The sequence below is a fragment of the Lepeophtheirus salmonis genome, chromosome 5 (assembly GCF_016086655.4).
Source record: "Lepeophtheirus salmonis chromosome 5, UVic_Lsal_1.4, whole genome shotgun sequence".
NCBI classification, from domain to species: Eukaryota; Metazoa; Arthropoda; class Copepoda; order Siphonostomatoida; family Caligidae; genus Lepeophtheirus; species Lepeophtheirus salmonis.
The window spans coordinates 31,554,946-31,573,864 of record NC_052135.2 but is presented as its reverse complement, the minus strand read 5'-3'; the positions used below and the strand labels follow the sequence as shown (position 1 = coordinate 31,573,864).

Here is an 18,919-nt window from a genome sequence, read left to right as displayed (position 1 = left end):
TATCGAATTAGGAAATTATATTTCTAAGACAATATTAGGGCCAAATTAAGTCAGATAGATAAAACGGAGGTTTTAGAAGTTAACTCCCTCGGGTATTTCAATTCATCCCAGAAATTGGAATTCAATGCCTATAAATGGCCGTATTATCTCTTTTAAATATTGAAAGTCAATTTATTAATATAAATGATTGAACATTTGAATATATGATTCATGTATTTTTCATAAAAATAAATAAACCCGGACATTTAAGCGACATTGAAAAATATATTGCAGTCAAGATTAATAGAAATACAATTGTTTATTGATCTTGAATAGAGCTATTAACGTTAAACATAACATCTAACTCAAATATCCACTCAATGTGTATTTTAAATATTTTAAATCCATACGAAAAAGGTTGTGTGCTTCTTTGTTTTCGGGTGTAAAGTACTCTTGAAATAATTAAGAGTGTGATAATGTTTTTCATTGAGTACAAGATAAATTAAATTATTACTGCGTAAAAGGGACATAAATAATACTTCTGTACTTTTTAGAGAGGTTAATTCACATTTACATGAATATTAATATTAGGGCGTACGCAGGGGGGAGGCTTTAGGTCCCTCTTCGCTTTCAAAAATTGCACCTGAATTTGCATAGTCGTGTTTCTAGGATACTTATCCCGTTGACAACTACACCCCTTCCGAAATTAAGGAACGCTAAAATCTCATTTTTAGCGTTCAGCGTAAAAAAATAATCAGTTCCGTTCAGTGTTCTGCTCACAGGCCTGCTACAGTCCATCATGCTCAGTCATAATAATGTCCAGTTAAGTCTTACATATCACTTATCAGTTAGGTATATTTAAAACGTAGAGGGCCCTACTAAAAATAATCACAGTGGGATTAAGTAGCTCTACCGTATGATTATTTTTCTAAGCAGTTATTCAGTTAATGTTTTATCATTTAGTCACTCATTTCTTACATTTTTCTACATCCGAGTCGCTCTGGTTGATCGGAGGAATATTTCAAAATATCTATACTATAGATAAACTATAGTCTTTTATCTATTAAGTGGCCAAATTTTATCATGCTATACTGAATTGCAACAGTCTTAATGTAAATTATTTACCATTAATAAGTATGCGTTGTTATGAAGATGTTTTGAAATTCGATGCACCGAATAGAGCGAGCGAGTACCTCCGTCCTTTCCCTATCCGCATTTCACTCTCCTATTCATCCACCCGCAGAACATTTCACCCCCCTTTTATCATTATTATTGAGAATTACAGCGAATAAACGATAGAGGGCCAAAGACATAAATGAATAATAAAGTTGTTGGGAACGAGTGTTGTATCGGTTTAAAAAACTAAACAGACTGCAGTCCTATCAGTCCGTCTCTAATAAAATTTGAAAGTCCTAGGACTGGTCCTTATTGGTCTTTTATGGTAACTACAACAGCTGAAATGATGTAGTTACTGACTGCGTCATTTCATTATTCAAAGAGACAAGTTACCTGATGTTTGAAGTAAGAGGTCTATGACTAGAACATACTATTATACATTATAGATATCATTCACTGTTTTCTTTGTTTTTATATTCTTACAGGTACTGTGAATTCCTGTCAGACCAAGTGGATAAAAGCTGAGGCCAATGGGGTGGAGTTCCTGTTTCAACAAGATTTTTTCCCTCTCACAATTCATGCAAGACCCAAAACTTGTTTAAAGACGAAAAGGTGTCATTTTGACACCCCACACTTGACCCTTTAACTCCCCCATATGAATTGGATGGATTACTTTTTTTTAGGGAGAGTTAGAGAGAAAGGTTTCTGCCAATTCACACATCAGATTTGACTCCTTGAAGACCTCCATCATCAAGTACTGGAAAAAGGTATCTCTCAAGGATGTGGTCAAGGACTGCAAATCCTTTAGACATTGTATTGAGTGAATGATTGGCGAAAATGGCAAACACATTCAATTAATTTTTTGCGTAAATAGTATCGACAGATGAATTGTATGTAAGTCGTATAAATATTTATGATATAAGAAATAATAATGTAGTCGGATAATGAAATATTGCAGGCGTGTGCATGTACATATACCAAGAGCAGTGTTTCCCTTTTTTTTCTTATTTGTCTATTATGTATTTATATCACAATTAATGTGCATTTTCAGCATATTCTAAGATTTTAATTAAATAGTAGTACGTAGTATGTAAAAATTAATTTCATTTGTTTTTATTAATGTCCCTTCTTAAGATTAAAGTACTCGTAAGTCATCCCCAAATATTTGTTTCCCTCAAACTCTTATAATTATTCTTTCATTCTTCAAGCAAGAACATGTTATATGAATTCATATAAGTATTGAATAGTTACGTCTGAGTGAGCTCATGAAAAACGGATGATATCTTGGGGAGTTATCTTTTATGTTATTAGAGTAAAATTTGTCTCTTAGAAATAAATTACTTGAATTTTAAGATACTAATTATTTATTATCTCACCCCAGGAATTTATGAAACTCTAATATATAATAATAGAAATGATTATTCGGGATATAATTTCTAGTTGGTTAAATTAATAACAACTAGATACATAGATAAGATACAACCATTTTGCCTTCAGAATTAAACTTAATGTACAAGTTACATAATATAATATTTGATTCCCTTTTTGTTCAACCCATTAAAAGAATCATGTTTTGAAAGATTCTTGAAAGAAGGAGATGTGCCATTAGTCAAATATGCTTGTTGTACTTTAGAACATAATATAAGAACAATGAAGAAATAGTAAAGCAACTCTATAAATATAATTGTACTATAAATGCCCTGAACTTTCAACATTCTTTCATTTCTCTCTTTCCTGTTTTATTCCTTTCTTCCAGCAAAATAAATCTTGTATCTGGCTGAGTTATTATTTAGAGAGAATGTGTTGCCCTGGCTAAACACATTCTATTCTTTATTATTTATTATATGTACACATTCAATTCACAATCATGTCTAACTATTAAAACTCAGAGTCCCTAACACTTCTGTATAGGTACTCCTACTTACATATTAAATCACGGATATATTTATGTACCTACCAATGGTAGTATCCGGCATATTAGGCGTCGACTGAATGAGTAATTTTAGTTTAAGACTATAGAAGATAACTAATTATATAAAAAATGAGCCCCACCGTTTTTGTTTTTTTTGGAATTGGCATTCTGAAGAATGAATTATATTTTCCTCAGGTGTTGTGGAATTAGTGTTTAATTTTTTGAGTAGTAAACTTACCTTTCTACTACATTCAATTATATTCAAAAAACAGATTGAACATTCGTGTTTGCTCATGTAAGACGGAGAATTGGTTGCTGAGTTATAATTGTAAGTCCCTGTTGGACTCAAAGAAGAATTGAGGATCGCCATCGGAGTAATAATTGAGTATGTCCTTGTTTATGTCCTTCTCCCCGTCCTCCTTTGTCACATCTGATTGTAGCTAATTTTTTTTTTTTTTTTTTTACATGCCCTGAATATTTCCGATTATTATCACTGATGAAATAGATCATGGAACATTTTATACAGTGTACCCTGTTTACACGTTTAATTCTACATTCAAAACACCAGAGAAATTTTATTTTATATGACTAAATTATTATTTCTTTTATATCAAAAATGAATATTTTTATTTTAACATACATATTTTATTTTATTCATAGAAATAAACTTTGCTTTATAAATTAGTACTGTTCGGTGTGCCGGTCATATTTCACAGGGTTACTTATGCATTGAAAACGATAATATACTAAACTGATAATTGAACCAGTACTTGCATCACCATTAAATAAAAAAAAGTATTTCTGTTCACTCTGTTTTTTTGTTTTTTTTTACCGGGAAGTTTACTTTACGTCTAATAAGACATGCCAAACTACACAATGTGCCCAGCCTGTTCCTTGGCATTTGAAAATGATTTTTTTTCAAATCAAAGGAAGACTCTGATTTCAAATATATATATTTAATATAGGATTCCCGAACAACTGATAAAAGAAAACTCACAGCTCAATTTCAAATCGTCAGAGGTATTATGTTTTTTTTTTGGTCTCCATATAAAGATTGTGGTAAATTATTCATCACCATTAGACCCGCTTTTTTGGGATGTCCTCAATTACATATTCTGAGACCATTCATTAGTTTCAACGCGGGGGGTCTGGAGGACCATAATGTTGATGTAATTACAAAGATAATAGTATTCGACGTGTCATCGAAAAATAAAGATCATACTCTTAAAACTAAATCGATAAAAAATGCTTTATTTAATGTTAAAAGTTACCAACAAAAAGTATAACTATAGGAGGATCCATATTTGTCGAAGATATTCTTGCAGATTTCAAGATACGGAGCATTCGAATATAAGATTCCAACGATGATCAAAGGTGCTTGGGACTGGGCATATGATATTATTAGATATCATCCATCAAACTATACAGAAATACCTTGAAGAAAAAGAACTAGTTGTTGCCTTAAAACAATTTTGTACTTAATTATATTTTAACGATTTTTGTGGCTTATTCGTTATTTCTTTCTTTCTATGTTGACAAGAATTGATATGAATTTGATCTAACTCCTATTGTTGTATTTTATTGATTTTTATTTAGGTAATATTTTATACATATTTTGTTGTTTAATGGTTTTAAATTGGACTGATGAATAGGTATTTATGTTTTTAAGCCTTAATCTGGTTATAAATTTAAAACTATAATTTTTAATTATATTTCTTCAAATGCATCTTCACAAGAAAATTTTAGATAATGATTATATATTATTTTCTATCTAAATAAAAAGTATTAAACAAAACAAAGGCTCTTTGTCAAGTCTTGATCAAGAATTTTCTTCCAATCACCTCCTGGACACTTCTTAATGCTGTTATCGCCCTCCATCCTCATACGGACTGCGTACACAGTGGGTACACTTGGTTAGCAGTCTCTGCCACAATCATCCTCGCACAAAGGAGTGCCAAGATCTTAATTATATTGTCCCTCTCTGTGTTCATCTTATACTGTAGAAGAAAATGAAAATAATAAACACTGCAGCTGATTAATAAATAAATCCTTTGTATTTCAGACTTTTTGAAATAAATGTCACGAAGGTTAACTTTATTTAAATATTGCAAATCCGTACCCTGTTACGTTAGAGTAGTGAGGAAAGTGTGTTTGGCGTCGAAAATTGATATTGTCATAAAATGGCTTGATATAATATTTTATAAAATTAAGATCCTGAGCTTTTATTGTTGCGATTTAGGAAAATCAGATAATTGCTTCAATATATTATAAACATATAAAAAACGATTTTTTCTATTCATTTCCATAATTAGAAATTTGCAAAATTATTTGAATGCGAATAACTCCACAGATTATGGTGATAAAGAGCTAAAATTGAAACCATTAGATCCAGTATCATGCCAAAACTAAAAATGGGTCAATTTGTTCCAATCAGGCAATTGGAACTAGATTTGTTTTGGAAAAAACAACATTCTTAAGTCCTTTGTAAAAACGCCAATAACTATCAATCTCAGACAGAGAAGAAGAAATACAGGGTTGTCTTTAAAGCTTCAGTCGGGATATTATCAAAAGGATTAATAATAGGATGGTAAACTATTCCTTATTTGGTTGAAGTACAGAGTTAGTACTAACTTATGTAACGCTATGAATAAATATTTTCTTAGCTATCGTATATATATGTTCCTCTCTTGAGGTCTTTATTTCAACTACCCGCCAAAACAGAGACATGTTAATAGAACGCCTCGTTATCCAACGGTCACCGAACCAGTTCGAAGCTTTCGAGCCACATGCCCCCGTGATCTCAATATTACTGTTAAAAATCAAATTTATAAATTACTATTATAATAACAAATAACCAAACTAATAATACACAAATAGACAGAAAATTTCAAACACCAAAAATATCATGTCATGGTACAAAATTCTTGAAATGACTAGACAATCTTCGATTACGGCTGGGCCTACTTTCAAAGGCGTTATTTGGGCTCATCTGCCCGATCTTGTCCACTTCTGTGGCTCCTTGGAATTAAGGTGATGACTCAACCACCTTTCTCATGCCGTAAATGTGCCTTGGTACTCCATTCACGTCTAAACTGAATTTAGAATGTATTTTTGTTATTACCCTCTATTCCATCTAGTCGAACATCGAGCTCTAGGAGGCTTAACCCATACCTCATCACCTTTCGACTAGGTGTTATAGGGTGCTGTGCTCTTTCAACGTCTCTGTGACTACTTTCCTCCAAGTATGGGTCCGTCATTTCATCTTAAATAGGCATTCCGCTGGCGTGTCTTTGTTCCCACTCACTGGTATCATATTGTACCAAAACAGATACTCCTCAATGGTTGCCTTTGTCCTTGCCATCATTGTTTTTGCGGATCAATGGTGCCTCTCAATAATTCCATTACCGGACGGGCGATAAGTGCAGCGGAAGATAACTTTCACAGACCATTTTGAACATAAGTTTGTAAGCATTGCCGATCTGAAACTGCGGCCGTTATCAAGGTGGTGGTTAGGTGGGCTTAATTCACTAAATATCTGGTTTATAATTCTCGTTATCTCCTCCTCACTTTCTCTCAGTACCTCCCTCCACACGGCAAAACGACTCGGTCCACAATCAATAACAGTGAGAAACTTCTTCGCTTCCCAATGAGTAATGTCCATAGCCAAACGTTTCCAGTCCCCGTCAACACGAAGAGACCCTCTGAATGTTGTATTGGGTGTGGATATATGATTTGGTAGTTCTTGCATTCCTTCAGGACGCTTGCTGCTTCGTAACTTTTGGATCAACCTTCCTCGCAAAATGTAGAGTTACTTTTGCTCATTGGTGATGCTTAGCGTGGATTTTCTTCAGCTTTTCTGTATATGCAGATGCATCATATGGTTTACGAGATTGAACATGGCACTCTCGTTAACATGTCGGCTCGGTTCTTGGTTGTATATACGAGTTGCACTTCCGAAGACACGTTGTAGGAATAGAAGGTTTCCATTAAAATAGCAAGCCGCCTTTTCACAAGCATCTCTGACAGACCAGATACACTTATCTTCTTGTCCTTCTTCAGGGACGTTACCCTGAAGAAGGGCAAGAAGACCAGGCAAACACATAGGCTGAATCCCTATTAATCTTTAGTCGCTTACATCCCGTTTAAGCGCCATGTTCACATCTTCCAACACTCGAAGCCATGCTCCGTCTTCAATAGTACTGACATCCTTCGTCAAAACCACTCCGTATACAAGGAAATTTGCGTCACACCACAACTCAAACTCTCCTTTGCGAACCACAGTCCACTTTCCTTTGGCCAGATCATCTCCCTTAACGCGACTGAAAACCTCCTCAACCGGTTTCACTGGTAGGGACCCTGAATAATCTTCCCAAGCTTCTGTTTGACAACACCTCTTGATAAAGCTTGCAGTAGTCCTCAACCCCCCAGCAACTGGGTAAGGGCCAACTAACTTCCGCCACATTGAAAAAAAAGTTCACGTTTCGTTCACAAATGGCGAACTCACCTCCTTCAGATCTTCTCCAGTAAAGTCCGTTTCTTCCCTTATCGATTTTAAGTCCGAGTAAGTCTTACTTTGCCCACATCGACAATAATATAATTAAAGTAACTGTCTGTTGCACTGTTTACAACTACGTTGCTTAGCAGCTCCTTACCAACCACCGCCTTCATAATTTCTGGAGCACAATTTAATCCGAAACTAAGCCTAGTAAGTTCATACTGCTTGTCCTTTACTCGAACTACGAGATATTTTCCACACGAAGGGTCAACTCTTATCTGTATGTAGGTGTCCTTTAGGTCTAACAATGCCAGCAATAAGGATCACCTTCTCCACGATCTTAATTTTTCATTGCACATATCAGCGTCGGCTCCACTACATTCTACATAATCATTCAATTCTACAAAATTATGGACGGCTCTAACTTAGTTTTTCTTCTTTTGTGAAACTGCTAACAGCGGCATCACACCTTTATTGCTTTGACTACAGGGTTTCAGCCATCCGTTTGATATCCACGGAATAATTTCATCATCAAAACGCTCCTTAGTTCCCTCCTTCATCTTGTATTCTGCGATTGTGTTGCGAAGGTTGGGTTCTTCTTTCCAATCCCACTTGACCACCCGTTCTTTACCATCGCCTGCTCCAGAAATATTCCTACCTATAATATTCCGGCATACTTTTTCACATGTAGCTGCCACTGCACTCAACGTTACTGCTCCTTTGTTCATTACCACTCGGTGTTCCCTAAGTACATCCGTCCCAATTATGACGAAGCTTCACTCCTCTCGTAATGAGCCCATACTGATTGCACTCGTCGTTCACGTTCGTATTTGCAAGAATCCCTCTAGCGACACCAACCCCTTCTGACATTGGCATGGACTCTATAATAGGAGTAGCTTGGAGTTGTGTAGAAATATCGGTGGGGGGTAGCCCCACCACGAAAGGCACTCTGGCTAGATTGTCTTTGTTCCCTGTAACGATTCTATCAAACACAGTCTTAATTTGGGTTAGGTAGACGTCTTTTGACGTCCCGGGATCCCACATTTTCTTCCATAGCTCCGCGTAAGCTTCAAAACAAGTTATGGAGAATGCATTTGTTAGGGCTTTCGCTATTCGACTTTCGTTGTTCTTGTAGACGTTCGATAATTGATCGTACACTGCTAACGCGTCGCCCTCTAGGAGAAGAGGGATTATTTTGCTCATGTCCTTGAGCCCCAGCAGATCCTTCTCTAAGGACGCCTGCTTCAACCAGGTGTTCACGTCTCCTCCTACATTAAATTTGGGGATTACGTCTCTTATTTTTAAATTATCCATCACAATACAAAAAGGCCCATTAGCTTGTAACGCTCTAAATAAATATTGTCTTAGCTATTGTATATATATCTTCCTTTCTTGAGGTCTTTATTTCAACTACTTGCCTAAAAACAGAGACATGTAAATAGAATGCCTCGTTATGTAACGGGCACCAAAACGGTTCCAAGTTTTCGAGTTACAACTTACTAACCTTGCGTAGTGTATATGCTAGAACATCGGAAAAGAGAGTATGTTTCTTTTGTAAACAATAAGGAAGACATCCAACCATTTTTTTTTACCTAATTATCCCCATTTATAAAATAAGATATGTTCCCAATTAGAATATCTATTTTTTTGTTGTATAAAATAACTATCCCTCTAAATAAAAAGTTATTTATAGAGAAACAAAAAACAAAACAAAATGAAAAAATCACGGTGTATTGAGATACCGAAATATTGAAAATTATGAAACAAAAATAAAACTTTTTTGAATTATAAAACTTGTTTTATTGCCCTTGGACATCCCTTAAATGTATATATTTAATAAAATAATTTATGAATAAATGTGGTAACCTTGAACCTATGCACAAATTAAAATTAAGTCATTAACATAATATCCCTGATTGAGCCTGTCCGATGCGCCAGTTTTTAGTGTTTCTATTTCATTTTTTCCATGAGATACTATGTACTAAATTAAGCCTCCGTGGTATAAAACTATGCATATTATATTTTCCTCAACACCTCAATGTAAGAGAACTTTACAAGCATATGTGTTATTTAATTAAATAAATCAACAAAAACTATGCACAACACAATGTGCCCCTGTCCTTTGCGCATGAGTAGATTATATCTGACCCTTACAAAAGTATACCCTTAATGAAATATTACCCATCCTACAAAATAACACTTCATAAACTGCCAAATGTCCACCAACATACACAGGATGCTGTACTCACATCAGTTGTTATGGCGTCACATTAAACTAAATGAATACCTTACAAATGTATGTATTAAGTATAATTAATTTTAACATGAAAAAATTGTGAGCAAGTGAGCATAAGCCAAAATTGACTACTATTCAGTGGTAATTATCTGAGGCTAACATGCAATTACAAGAAGCCGAAGGGTTTTTGCATATATATTTCATGAAATGAGATGTTTGTATTTTTAGAAGAATGAATAAATGGTAATATTGGATCGGTCTAAAAATACTCAAAAGAATGCAATCCTATCATAATAAATTTTTTCAGTTGTAGTACCCTTTTTTATGGGTATTTTATGGTAACTACAACGGCTGGACTGACGTAGTTACAAATAATAGCTTAACTTCTTCAAAGAGAAAAGATACCGAATGTTTAAAATAGGATGTGTGTGGCTAGAACGTATACCACATAAGTGTTATATGTTGTAGCTATCAATCTTAGCTAGGAAATACAATCAAACGATAACTAGGACCGTAGGACTGAATAACCGACTAATCGGTACGTAAGGCTCGTTGAATAATAGAGTAGACAGCACTGATAAAAAAAGACGGAAGGTTGGAGGCGACTGATTCAGTCCTAGGACCGATCCAACACTACTAAAGACTGATTCTATATAAACTTGGGACATAAATGCGCCGGAGTTTAAATCCAAAGGATTTATTAGTGTGCGAGTTTTGTTGTTGTTGGCAATCAGAACAGTATTTTTTAAAGCGTTTATCATTATTCTTTCATTCTTGTAGAGAGAACATCCAAGTATAAAGTGGAAACACGAGTGTATCTGTCTGCTCATGAATGACGGAAATTAACGCCGAGGAGCTATATCTGAACCCCCTTGTTTGAATCAGAGTTAAATTGAGGATCGATATTGGAGTAATTCCTGCCTATGTGGGACTTGTGTTTCTTTCTTTCATTACACAACTGCTTGCAGCGGATATTATTATGAAACGTCATTACAACTAAGCTGTTCTTCTGTTAATTATTCTTCAAATTGTAAATGAGGGCTACCATGTTAATAATGGATATTTTTTTTTACTTATCGACAATGCTTATGATTTACAAGGGAAGTCATAAATCCTTTTGATTATATTTACATGAAATATTATTTTTATCGAAATATGTAGAATTACGATAATATTAAGTTCTTCAAAGGTTATAAGGGTATGACTATTTATAGTTTACGTTTGTTTGGCGGTAACGATAGTCCGGTTATTAATGTTTAAGAAAAAATAGTTACCTATATATTTTAAATCAATAAAAAATCTAGTGTTAAATTTGATTAAAGGGAGATTTTGAATTTAACAATTAAAAATTGGAATCAAAACGACGTGCAATCAACAGAAAAATACTTGTTTTTATTGGATAAAGTCTGAGGTAGTGGGTTTCTAAATATTATATTAGCTGGCATTTCCGGGAGCTTTAAGGAATCAACAAACAGACAAACTTTACTTTTATAATATAAATGATAAACTCCTCAACAAATACTCAGTGTTAGCCTCCGTTGTTCATGAGCACAATGACTCGTAGTTACTCAATACTTAGATATTCTCTCCTCAACAATACAACTATATATAAATCAGCTTGAGTGGAAAAAAATAACATCATGGCCCGACAGTAATTAAGCTCGCTGCTAAACCTCATCTATAGTCTCATTAATTTTTTTGAATTCCATTTTTGTTCCTTTTTAATAGGAATTGAGCTACACGTTTGCAAAACTTAATTCATTTTTACAAAGCGTTTTTTTTGTTGATGTGACGTACATGCTCAATTCTATTATTTCTTAGATTAAGTATCTACATACTAAAATGACTTACGGGTAGCAAAGATATAAACAAGTTTTACTTAATTGGTATAAATATATATGTAATATACATCAGGGATCACAATATACAGAGCACACTGTACATGATATAGACGAAGGAGCACAACATACATGCACTCTGTATAAACGTTCGATGCTACATTTAAAACTCCTGCCATATTTCATTAATATGACTACATTGACATTCTCAGTTCAGAAAGGACTTTGTCCAGACATACATGAACAAAGAAGGACAGAGAGATATAGTTAACTTTATTAATATATGACTCTAAAGCAATGAAACAAGACGTTCCTCATTATACAAATTAAAGGCCAATGGAATTGGAAGAAGAAAAGAACAATAGGGGGAGGGGGCTGTTTTTGCCTTGCCCTATTAAAATTTAAAATTTGATAATAAAAATATTTTATACCCCCTATTTATTTTTTTTTCCAAAAAGAAAAAAAAAACCTGTTGTCCCTCAATGCTAAAGAGCTTCCCAACAGTCCTCAAATTCAAAAGAGTTACTCGGACTCTGATTTGATAATCGCTAGCCGAATCACTGAAAATTTGTATTTGATACTTTCCGACGAAGGTATTTAAAAGAATTCTTCCAATCATGGTTACAAAGATCTTTATACACAGGGTCCAGCTTAATTAGTAAAACATGGAAATAAACATATAATACTAATAGGTGTAGTAAACAAAATCAACTATTTTTTCAAACGATGGCTTTAGTATTGTGTATTTCTCGTAGTCTAAGTCCGATCAGTTTAAGCTAGATGGTGTTATCAAGATAAGATCTCGATCTAAATACTTCTTTGACATTTTTGTGGTTGTATGAGCGCACGTCATATATGGACACCAGCAAAAAGAAAATACGCCATATTTTACAGTGATCTTCGAACAGGGGTGTAACACAAGCCAGGTGGATGAGAATTGGAATAGTGTTTATTGATATTTACAGACGACCACGTGCAATTTTTGTCTTGTTAATTCTGTTTCAGTAATTTGATGTCAATGATTCACCACGCTCACGAAGGCCATTTGTCAAAAATTTGGATAAAATCATGGAAATAGTCAAGTCCAACCGTCATGTAAGCACTGTTTTGATTGTGAAGTAGACAAACATTAATGAAAAAAGAAAATCAAATAATAAAAATAATAAATTCATTTTTACTACACTGTATCTTATTAGACCTATTCAAAAATATACTTTCTGAGTTTTGATATGTTTCTTCATTTTTTCCCATTTTTTAAGATGTGAGAAGGTCAAAGATATATTTTTAGGGATCTAAGTATGTCCTATACCCTGCCTCATCGGCCTTGAAAAATTTCCAAAATGCCTTTTTTTATGATTTTGCATAGTTTTTGAACAAAAACTTAGATGAAACACACAATATAATTCCAAAAAAGGCATTAAACTAAAATGATAGTACTTTTGAATAATATTCTTTATTTATCTTATTATCTAAGTATTAAGATTAACTAGTGAAATGAAGTTAAGAAGAAAAATGTAGGTGCATGGACCACTGCACTAAAATTGTATACTCCCATCTATCAATATTATTCTCGAAAGATAATACAACTACTTCAAATCTTTTTAAAAAAGAAATTGAGGTAATTGTACAATCTTTCGAAAATATGAATATCTTTTTCCTAAGAAATGGCTTAAAAGAAAAGAAAATAACATTGATAGATGGGAGTATACAATTTTAGTACTGCGGTGGCGCGCACCTAGATTATTTTCTTAATCTTCATTGTACTGGGTAATTTTGATACTTAGATAATAAAATATGAAAAAAAATATTATTCAAAAATACTAATATTTTAGTTTAATGTCTTTTTTGCCATTCAATTGTGTGTTTTATCTAAGCTTTTTGTTCAAAAACTACACGAAATCATCAAAAATTACATTTTGGAAAAACTTTAAGGGTAATGAGGTAGGGTATAAGACATACTTAGATCCCTAAATAAATGCTTTTCGAGCTTCTGATATCTTAAAGCATGGGGAAAAATGCATATTTTTGAACAGGTCTTATATCCTATACTGTTGACATTTCAGAATATTGCTTTAAATTTTGTCCGAACAACAGCCCTCTGCTTTTCGTAAAAGTAGTAGTGCAGCTGGCATTTACCATTTCTTCTAGAATATCCTTCTATGATGCCTCAGCTGCAGTCCTCAACTTATCCTTATTGGTTCTATGAATGGTAATAGCCTCCCTCCGCACCATACTCTACATTGCAAAATCCAAGGAATTGCAGCCCAATGAGGAAGGGGAAAACAATTTTTTGGCCAGAAGTGGTCAAGCTTGGCTAAAAACCACTATTGAATAACTTTTGTTGTGTGTACTGGAGCCCCCTCTAGCTGAAAGCAGATAGGGACTCTCTTAAATTCCTGCATGATCCAAGGCAATAGCTTTGTCTTCAAGAAGTCCAAGTTAACAGATCTATTGATTTTGACTCTATCAGGGATCTGGAATAGCAACATCCATATTTTCAATTCTCTGGTGTTAACTGAATTTAAACTTTGTATTCACAAACAAAATATCAAGTGTAATATAAAGTGTAAATATTTTTTCATTAATAACACACCTTATTAGGCTGCAAAAAAGAGTAATTTTAGATAAATTTATATTTAATAATATATATTAAAAAAAAAAAAAAGATCAAGTAACAGATTCTTCAAGACTAGCCTTCCTTCATGTAAAGCCTTGCTTTGAGATTAAGCAATAAATTGACTTCATACAAGTCAGAACTCAATGCAGTAGATCAAATACAATATGAAGAATTGATTTAAGTACGTTTTAACAAGTTTCTACTGTCGTTTTGGATATTATGTTCTTAAATTCATTCAATCACTTTTAAGCAAATAATATGTTTTAAATTATTATTTATATATTTTTTTTTCAGAATAAATGAAAGCATATTCGATAATAAGGAATTTATACTATATTTATAGAATATTATGATCCAAATGAATCATTTTATAAAAAATAAAAGAAAACATCGAATTGTTCCGTTTTTTAAGTTTTGTTTTGTAAAGGTCAAAACAAAATGTTCTTTATGAATAGTGTGGTATACTGTGACGTTTGTATTGTTGATATAATCCATTTTGGGGTCTAACCAACCAAAACATTATAAGAATAAAAAACTTTTTCATTTATATAAAGTAAAATTTTGAGCTCTTGAATGTCAAAATGAAAAAAAAAAAAAAAAATAACTCGAACCTTACTGCCTATCAAAAAGGCATCTCTCTAATGCCTAATTGTATTATATACCATACTCTTAAATGTTTTAAAAATATGTCATTACATCGTTATGGAATCTTATTTCCATATTGTATACAATAAATAAACTATTAGAATGGAAATAATATGATGTGTTTCTCAAATTATCCAACTCTTATCGTCCAAAATAAAACCAAAAAGGCTGTCCAAATTTAGACACTTCATAGTGATTTTCATTAAATATTACTTTGTATTTAACTCTAAACCCCCTGTTTATCATTGGCATCAATTATTATTCAATGCAAGTGTTAATTTTTTATTTATTATTAATGCCATTTGCTTGTGTTTAATCAAGATTTATTGAAAATTTGTTCATTTTATGAAGTAAAAATATCAACTTTGAATCCCCAAGATGGTGGTACAATTTATGACGTCAGTTAAAACACTCTATAACTCAATAAGATAAATCTTTTATTCTTGCTTATTTATATAAAGGACAATTTTGTTGAGGGAGGGGATAGTTCAGAAACTTGGAGATTATATAATCTACTGCAAGGTTGTGTGACAGTCTATAGCTCGTTAAAAAAAATATGGCATGCTTAGAAGAATTTTCAGAGCGATCTCTACGTGAGTAACATATGTTATGTTATTTCTTATTAAATAATGTTAAGTGAAGTAAATAGTTATAAGCGTTTTTCGCTTTATTTTGAGAATGAAATTAAAATATACATTAAAAAAATTAACATACATGGCCAGATCGACGATTTCCATTATTTTATCGACATTTTCGATGATGGGCCCACACCAGATCGGGCCTCATCTTTGATGGCACCAAAACGGAATTTTTTGAAACCCCTACTTTGCTGTTGCATTCAATACTGTATCGGGTCAATTAACAGCGCAACATTTTTTGGCTGCCTGCTGCGCCTTTTCACCTTGGTACTTGTGATACTGAAGAATGTATCAAATTTTCTCTTTTTTTACTTCCATTTTGGAACGCTGCAACACACAACTGGCTTCAACAAACATGAGACTGTAAATTAACTTTTTTAAGTCTACACTTAACCTTTATGTATATTTCAAGATTTTTTAATGTATTGCATTAATCGTGAGATACAGCTCACTAAAGACATTTTGCAAAAACCGTTCAGAACTTTTTAATCGACCTAATAATATCCTTCAAGGAGTTGTACTTTTTTGCTGCAAGGCGGCTCAACTCTCACGCCCCTTGTTGTAAAACTAATAAAAGTAAGCAACGCTCATGCCTCATTATTATGCAATTTATGATGTCAGTAAAAAGGCACAGAAAGGGCTAGGGATTTGTCTCTTTTGTTTGCGGGAGGCAACACATTTTGTCCCAATATTTGGGACTGATATTTTTGATGATTTTTTTTTGAAAGAGTCAAATATTGCACGAATGTACCAATTGGTTAGTTTTCTTTTTATTGGCAAGACAATTACCCAAATATACCATATAAATTTGCCTTATTATTAATATTTGAATAGCCCCACCCATCCATCCTCTACTCTCCTTTTTTCTACACCTTGTTTGAACCATTTCAAACATTTCCAACTATAACGTTATATGCATAAAGCCTCCTGTTTTGTCTACAAAACAAGACACATTGATTTCACAAATCATCATAAAGTTTGGAACAGATTTGAAATGGTAAATTGAAAATAAATATTTGGTTTGTATGAAAAGTTGAATAGAGCTTTGCATCTCCAATAATGTCTCAATTTATGTCAAAGTTTAAATGTGATAAATGTGTATTTTTTAGGCTTAGGATGTACAAAAACAAGGACATTTTTTTCTATTTATAGTTAGTTTTAAGCCTTTATTTAGGGAATTAATTAATTAATTCCTCTAATGCCTATGTATAAAACCCATAGATATAATCCTTTACAAAGATTATGCAACCCTTTGGCAGAGAAAATAAGTATTTGATCCATTGTCATTTTTGTTCAGTTTCCCACTACCAAAGAAAAGAACGATCTATGATTTTAATGGTGAGTTTATTTTGATAGTGAGATACATTATATGAACAAACCAAAAAATAGTCTTTGAAGTAAGAAAATGGATGAGGATAACTCCAATAACACCCTCCTCGCCTTGAAGTATGGGGACGTTCTGTTTTTGAGGTTTTTCTCTGCTAAGGAGAAAAACGACTTCCTTTAATCGAAAACCTTGGGTGACAACCTCCTTCCCTCGTGGAAGGGCTCTGAAAATTGATCGTGTAATGGGTCTCCAGCAGAACACTGACCCAAAACATAGAGCCAAAGCAGAAATGTAGTAGCTAAAGAAGAAACACATTAAGGTAATTGAGTGGCCTAGCCAGTGTCTTGAACTCAGTCCCATAGAAAATCTTCGTCACTGAGCCAACCTACCTAATAGGTAAGGGTTCAAATACTTATTTCTTCCACTGTACGTATACATACTAGTAGACATAGGCATACTAAATAAAAATTTAGAAAAGTTGACCTTTTTTGTGAGCTTTGATATTTAATATGACAGTGTGTTTGGAGGAAGAAAAATACTGAGTATAGCCCGCTAAATTACAATTCCCCTTTCTAGCATGTGTTATTCAACCTTTGGTAAATTTGTTTGTTTTTCCTATTTCCCTCTTTTCATTTTAAATTATTGGGGTCGTTACTAATGTAATATCATCTGCTATTCTATATATCACACTCCATCTAATCAAAATTAATGAGTAGATTCATAATAACTAAAAGTAGTTAAAAGTAATAAATATTACATACAAGTTCTTATCGAAAGGGAAATAATAATGTTTTAAATAAAATAGTAACAAATTATATTTTTTTAATGCCCATATGTAATATTTTTAAGATTAATTAAAAAAAATATTGTTTATTTCTCTCTTCGTCTTAAAAATCAAATAAGTATTACTGAGTCATTTGGTTAGATATTTACAAGTGCAAATTGGATGAAATGTTTAGGAAAATATTACAAATTTAAATTGCATTATTTTGAGTTTATTTCTCCTCTGTTCATGTAGTAAAATTCGCTCAAAAATTAACTTTCAACCATGGCTCAATAACTACGTAAAAGATGTTCACTATGGCCTAGCCAGTCTCCAGATCTAAATCCCTTGGAAAACCTTTGTCACTGAGTTTGTCATTAATCGGCTAGCGATCAAACGCTTATTTAATCCATTGTTATCGTGGATATAGCATTAATCAATGTGTTTAGAGGGAGAAGAATGCCTAATATAGACTCAAAACACTATCTCCAGGAAATTTTGGGGCAACAACCTTCTTCCCTAAGGGCAAAAGACTAAAAATGGGTCTTACAGCACGACAATGACCCAAAAAATACGACCAACATCACAAAAGAGTGGCTCAAGAACAAGGATGCTACGGTCATGGAGCGACCTTGCCAGTCCCTGGACCTAAATCCCATATAGTATTTTTATTGTGTCAAACTTATAAAATAGGCCAAAGATCAAATACTTATTTTGTTCACTCTATATGTATACTCTCTGTTTGCCTCAAATATGTAAACTATATTTGTAAATAATATCCTTATCCCTAATGAATTATATTGAGCTCCCTTTTTCCAAATTAGTATTCTGTTTACCACTCACATGTTGATACTAACATTTTTAATTGTGCTATTAGATTATTATTATTTTTTATATTAATAATACTCTATATAGAAAGGGATTCAGAAGAAGTTTCTCGCCTTGTACCCTGTTAGTTATGTTGTTTTTGTCAGGTGAAAGTAGGAAGCAGTTGAAGAAAAGCCCTCTCCTTGAAAGTTCTTTTTGCCTTCTCTTAGTCTCATGGTCAAAGACATACTTATTTCTACTTACCTAACAACCACCATACCCTCATTCAATCACTCACTCACTGCAGAGGAGAAGGAGGCCCGATCCTTATCATAATATATGGATATACATTGTACATTATACAACACATCCACGGAGTTACATATAGCCCTCTCTAAGAGTTTCTTTCAAAATGGAGGGATTCTTCTTAGTTAGTTAACTAAAGGGATTAATTCAAATGTGAAATTGTCAAAATAAAAAGCGCATATAGTATAAATAAGCTATTACTTATTATTAGGAAGGAGAAGGGAGGTAATGTTGTTGTTT

At 33.2% G+C, this 18,919-nt stretch overlaps 1 long non-coding RNA gene across 1 annotated transcript; it reads left to right on the top strand.

Moving 5' to 3' along the window:
• Positions 1–666: 666 nt before the first annotated feature.
• Positions 667–3,691, top strand: LOC121118593 (uncharacterized). Its single transcript, XR_005864505.2, has 2 exons — positions 667–1,500; positions 1,581–3,691. It is a non-coding gene; the product is annotated as an uncharacterized lncRNA (long non-coding RNA).
• Positions 3,692–18,919: the final 15,228 nt, after the last annotated feature.